Source organism: Myotis davidii, unplaced genomic scaffold (assembly GCF_000327345.1).
Source record: "Myotis davidii unplaced genomic scaffold, ASM32734v1 scaffold327, whole genome shotgun sequence".
Lineage (NCBI taxonomy): Eukaryota > Metazoa > Chordata > Mammalia > Chiroptera > Vespertilionidae > Myotis > Myotis davidii.
Window position 1 is genome coordinate 5,930,474 of NW_006298628.1, and position 6,598 is coordinate 5,937,071.

Consider the following 6,598-nt stretch of genomic DNA (forward strand, 5'->3'; position numbering starts at 1 on the left):
CTCCCAGCTGGGGCCTTGTTTGGTTAATGAGAAGAGAACCCCAAATTCCTCAGGGATCTCAAAGACCCTCCCTCCACCCCCAGACCCCTGCCACTAGGGGGCCTGCCAGCTCCTTTCCCTGGGATGGGCTAGGCAGGGCCACCAGGAGCTCATAAGCCCCCCCACCCCTTACCTCACCCCTGAAGCACTCCCACAGGGCCAGGCATGCCCTCGGAAGTGCACCCTCCCAGCCACACCCGCCTGGCGGGATCCTCTTCCTCCTCCATTCTGTTCCCTCAGCCTGGCTCCTGAGGCCCGGCCGCCCCGCCCAGGTCCACCCACTAACGATTTGTGTGTAGCTCCCATTGGGGGGCCCGCCCTCTGCCTCCTGGGGGCGGTGGGGGATGGGGAACTTTCCCGGGGCTCTGGGAGCCTCCTCCCAGCGAGGAGAGTGAGAAGCAGGGGTCCCCCAGGGGTCCTGTGACAGGTGCTCCCCCTGGGGACAAGCAGACTCAGCCCCGCCCCTCACTGGTTTCCAGGAACCATCCATCTAGGTTGAACCCAAGACACAGGATAAAGACACCTGCTGACACCTCGCCCTTCCAAGCAGTGACGTCATTGCCCAAGATCCCTCCCCAGAAAGGACCCGGAGGCCTGAGTGCCCCCATGGGACCCAGGGCAGGGGAAGGGAGGAAGGGAGGGCCAGACCAGAAGGGAGGGGTGGGGAGGAAGTCTGGGAAGTGGGCCCTGGGCCTAGCCGAGGCACATGTGGGACCTCTTTCCACCTCCCATGGGCTGGAATACTCCCACCCCCCAGAGCTGCCTTGTCCCCCTGCCCTACCCCCCTCACCCCCTTCCCTCCAACTCTCCCCTACCCTTCCCTCCCTCTCCCCCTTCCCTCCCTCTCCCCCTTTCCTCCAACTCTCCCCTCCCCCTCCCCCCCTCCACCTCCCTTCTCCACTTCTGCCTGAGGGAGATTTGGGGGAGATGAGAGGAAAGCTCAGTCAGGACCCCCTTCAGACCTAGGGCTCACCCCTTCCTCGCTGTGCCCTGAGGGCCTAGGGCTCCATCCAGACCCCAGCCTCCCAGGGCCCAGTTCTTGGCCCACTGTGCCTATCTATGCTTGTTGTTCCCATTAATCCACACTCATTGGTGCCCGCTCTATGATGCTGGGAACTTCCTCCAGGGGCAGGCGTGGCCCAGGCTCCCCAAGAGAGAGGCTTTGTCTCTCCTTTCTGTTTATTTTTATTGATTTATTTTTATTGATTTCAGAGAAGATGGGAGAGGGAGAGAGAGAGAAACATCAATGATGAGAGAGAATTCTTGATCCGCTGCCTCCTGCACACTCCCTACTGGGGACTGAGCCTGCAACCCTGGCATGTGCCCTGACTGGGAATCGAACCATGACCTCCTGGTTCCTAGGTTGATGCTCAACCCCTGAGCCACGCTGGAAGCTCTCCCCTCAGGGTAGACACTTCCTCAAGGTAGCAGCTATGTCTACCCCCAGCCTGGGAACTGGCTTTGGGTGGGGGGTGTCTCCCTGGGGGAACCCCAAATATTCTGAGCATGGCTTGTCTCCTTCCTTCACTTCACAGAACTTGGCTCTTTGTCTCGGTGCTGACCACCCAGCCCACCACTCTGTGTCCCACATGCCTGACCAACAAGGGAGGAGGATTGAGGTGTGGGGGTGCAGGGAGGATGTAGGAGGGTTAGGATCAGAGCAGGGAGGATCTGGGGGCAGGATCAGCAGAGGGAAGATCAGGGAGGAGGACCAGGCCAGGAGGACAACGGATGGAGGGCCCATGAGGGCACCAGGGGGCAGAGGGGGCTTGCTAACCCAGTGTTCTCCTCTCAGAACGTCTACACAGGAAGGGAGGACATCCATCCTTTCCAGGGCAGGACAGGAGGACAGAGCAGGAGCACACCTGTGCAGAGACCTGGCCTCACCCCTGCCCCCAACCAGCTCCTCCCATCAAGCCCTGCCTCCTCCTTGGAAACTACCCAACCCCCGGGGCCAGAAGCAAGCACACTGTGCCTCAGGACCCCAACCCTGGGGGCTTTTTAACATTTCAGGTGTGGAACCCTTTCCCCAGCCAGGTTCTGTCAGGGGAGGTACCACAGCTCCTCACCTTTACCGCCTACTGTGATCACACACACACTCCCCTACTGTGATCACACTCACGCTCCCCTACTGTGACCACACTCACAATCCCCTACTGTGATCACACACACGCTCCCCTACTGTGATCACACTCACGCTCCCCGAGCTCCTTCTAGCCCCGGTGAGTGCCAGCCACTCTCACTTGTGTTAGAATCACCGGAGGTGGGCCTGCCTCCCCGGCAGAATGATAATGCTTTACAGCCCAAAGACAACTTTCCTTTCACCTCTGACCCACTGCCAGGCCTCACTCAGCGCTGTGTACACAGGAAGCGCCCGGGTGACGCTTGCTGAACGGATGCAACAGTTTCAGAGCCCAGAGTCGGCTTTCTTTCAGCACCCACTCATTGTGTTCATTGTGTGGCAGTCACTGGGCCAGGCGCTGAGAATGCAGCCCTGAGTCAGCCCAGCCCTGCCCATCATGACCGCGGGTGGGTGAGCGAGAGGAGACAGACACACAAACAGCCATCGCGGCAGTGTTATTGGAGCGGTGATACAGGTATGTGTGTACAAGCACCTGGGAGGCGCGGGAGGGAGCAGCTCATTCAGGCTGGACCTCTGAGGACAGTTTCACAGGGAGGGACCACAAAGCAGGGTTTCAAAACCAGGGCAGGGCTTTTCCAGGCAGAGAAGAGCCAGAGAGAGATGATCCGAGTGCGGGGGCACGCCTGGTGTGTTGGGGAACACCAGCAGACTTGTGGCTGGATCAGAATGCCCAGGGGCTGCAGTAGGAAGGCTGAGGAAAATGGATCTCATAAGGAAACGCCTTTGTTTGGCTGCTGTTAGTTGAGCACCTACTATGTGCCAGGCGCGGTCCTAGGCTCTGAATATGGAGCAGACATGTAGAAGATATGGGCAATAATCAAACCAGGGAATGACACATTCTCCAGGGAAACATAAAGGGGGATCTGAGTGCTTAGGGGCTTGGGGCTGTTGGGGGGAGGTGGGCGGAAAGGAAGGCCTCTCTGAGGTGACACTGACGAGGGCAAATGACTTAAGGAAGGAGCCCGCACAGGGAAGGGCATTCCAGGCCAAGGCAGGTGCAAAGCCCTGAGCTTGGACCAAGGCACTCCTTTTCTGAGAACAGGAAGAAGGACCAGTATGGCTGGGATGAGGGTGAGCAAGGTCGGAGAGGGGCAGGGACGACCCCACAGAGCAGTGAGCTTCTTATCCCTGATGCAACAGAGCTGGGCCCCGGTGATGCTAATGAGAGCTGGGCAAGGTGCGTCCTTATCAGTTATTGCTTGTTTTACTGCAGACTTCCCAAGCTTTCAGCAAGCTAATGTGCATCGTGACCCTCCAAAGTGGGGCTAAAGTGCTGTGTGTTTCCCAGACTTACTCACCCTGGAGCCACTTCCAGGAGGAGCAGCTGGAGCTAGGGTTCCTTGGAACCCGCTTTGGGAATCTCTGGACCAATTCGTTGAGGGAGAAATGGCTAGTCCGAGGGTTGGAAGGGGAGATCGCCATGAAAGGATACTAAAGAGTTTGGACTTGATCCTGTAGCGGTAGAGAGTCATTCAAGCTGGGCTCTGTTTTGTTTTACTTTACAGGCGTCTATTTATAAAGATTTTAATTAGACAAAAGGGGTATTATCAGCAGTGGGGTTACTGAGTTAAAGAGTAAGTCCATTTTTTTACTTTGATAGCTATTTCCAAACTTTCTTCCCGAGTAAAACAAAATGATATCTGGAGTTTGCTTTAGAATATTCTCACCTCCCAACAAGGAGAAGAAACCGTGGGGGCAGACTAGAAGGGGCCAATGGGGGAGAGGGGGGAAGTACAGGACACATGCAATACTTACAACAATAAAGATTTTCTTTAAAAGTTACAGTTACTCATGAGATATAAATAGCCACCCTCCTGGAAAACATAATCTTTTAAACTATTTTATGTCCTTGCTAAGAGATCTGTTCAATACATCATCCAAAAGGGAAGACATTGGAGAGAAAAAAAGAATGGCAGTGTATGCCCAGCCAGTTGGGCATCAACCTATGAACCAGGAGGTCATGGTTCGATTCCCAGTCAGGGCACATGCCTGGGTTGCAGGCTTGATCCCCAGTAGAGGGCGTACAGCAGGCAGCCGATCAGTGATAGAAATATTGATGTTTTTATCTTTCTCTCCCTCTCCCTTCCTCTCTGAAATCAATAACAAATATATATGCATCCTATATAATAAAAGCCTAATATGCAAATTGACTGAATGGCAGAACAACTGGTCACTATGATGAGCACTGACCACCAGGGGGCAGACGCTCAACGCAGGAGCTGCCCCCAGCCAGCAGGCCCCAGGCCAGCCAAGGCGGGTGTGAGCAGGAGGCCCCCAATCACCCCGTCAGTCACCCCGCAGAGGGAGGCGACCGGCAGCAGTGTTGTGGGGGGTGGAGGGGAGGGTGGCAGGCAGGGCCAGCAAGTGGGTGGCACCAGGCTGGACAAGGCAGGTGCCAGTCGGGGCCCCCCCAATCACCCCACAGATCGGCCTTGATCGCCAGCCAGGCCTAGGGACCCTACCCGTGCATGAAAATCATGCACCAGGCCTCTAGTATATATATATATTTTTTTAAGTTTTCTTGAGAAGTTCTACAAATGTTCACACACCATGCATGGGAATAACTTTTTCCTGTATACCAGCCTACATTGGTTCTCATCAAGGTTTGAAGGCTTGTCTATTATTGTTTTCCAACGTTCATCTTTTTGATCATTAAAAAAAGACCTCCCTGCCGAAACCAGTTTGGCTCAGTGGATAGAGCATCGGCCTGCGGACTGAAAGGTCCCAGGTTCGATTCTGGTCAAGGGCATGTACCTGGGTTGCGGGCACATCCCCAGTAGATGTGCAGGAGGCAGCTGATCGATGTCTCTCTCTCATCGATGTTTCTAACTCTCTATCTCTCTCCCTTCCTCTCTGTAAAAAATCAATAAAATATATTTTTTTTAAAAAAGACCTCCCTGTTGCTTTGGTTTCCATTTCTTTCATTAGGAACGAGACTGAACATCCTTCCCTCTGTGTTTTGGCCCCTTCTTTCCCTTCTTCTTTCCTTATTTTTCCCGTGGGGTCTTTTCCTTCGGACTGGTGCGACCTTTGGGTAAATGTGGGAATGAGGCCTTTGGCTCATGGCTTGCAAGTGCGTTTTTCCCAGTTGGCCATTGGTCTCCCATTGTTTGCAGTGTCTTTTTCCAAACAGACAGTTTCATCTAAGTCATATTTGCTAATTTTTTTCTTTTGTGCATCTAGACATCAGAGAGTTTTAGAAGGGCTCACTTTGGTGACAAGGTGAGAGCTGGATGGGGGACCAGGACTGAAGCGATGGCCTGGGGAGGGAGATGGTGAGGCTGAGGAGGGTGAGGGTGAGGGTGACTTCATGGCCAACAGGGAGATAGGCCTGAGCCGAGGAGGCACTGAGATGACTCTGCATTTTGGGGGCTGAGCAGGTGGGTGAGTAATGATGCCACTGACTGGGACTGGAAGCCAGAGGGAAAGCAAAATTCAGAAGAAAAAGACAATCCACTGCTCTCAAAGCACTTCGCACCCTGTGTCGTCACATCTGTTTACCTGTCACCTCCTCTAGACATGTCCCCAGAGACAGAGAGAGAGCAGACGGTGCTCCATAACTAGAAACCAATGAAAAGTGAATGGTGCGAGGGGCCTCGGCCTGGGTGGAAATGCCAGGAGGTAGAAGGGGCATTCACAGCGGAAGGGAGTTTTCCCTCCATGATTCCACCCTCTCCCTCAAGGAGTTGACCTCAAGGGGTTGGCCGCACCGTGTCTGAGCTGGACCTGGCTGTGCCCACCAGCCGCCCCCTGGAAGCCTGTAGGCCTTGTGGCAGAAGACAGGCTGCGTCTGGTCCCCAGAACTCTAGAATCCACAGAAGTCCTCCACCTAGAGGTGAGCGAGGGAAGCAGGGAGGCAGGGAGCTCAGGAGGAGAAGTGCGGGCAGAGCCCTGGAGCTGGGACCTGGGGGACTTTACAGAGAGGCTGGCTGGCCCTGACACACCCTAGCGCCCAGGGAGCACCCCCAGAGCAGGGCAGGTGGGCGGTCCCATTTCCGGAGGTGGTTCTGAGGCCACCACCTGGAGACAGAGGATGGAGACACTGACCAGGCACTGCCTGGCCAGGGAGAAGGAGAAGGGGAGAAAGACGCTCTGCCCCGCCCCCCATAGATCGTCTCTCTTCACCCCCTAAGCTCATTAGCTCCCGGGGACGCGGAGGGGGGCGGGGGGTGAAGCCAGAAGCCTCTGCGCTTTCCAAGAATGATGCGCGCGGGTGAGATCCCAGCGGCCAGCACAATGGCAGGTGCCTCAAATCTGTGCCGGGAGCGCCCTCTGCTGGCCTCCCCGGGTCCTGCACCTCTGCTCTGCACTCCCGGGAGGCATCCAGGGGCTGGGGACAAGACATCCTCCACTTGCTTTTCGCGCCTGCCCCTTCTCCAGGGGTCTGACTTCTCCTGCCACCTGCAGCCCCCCCCC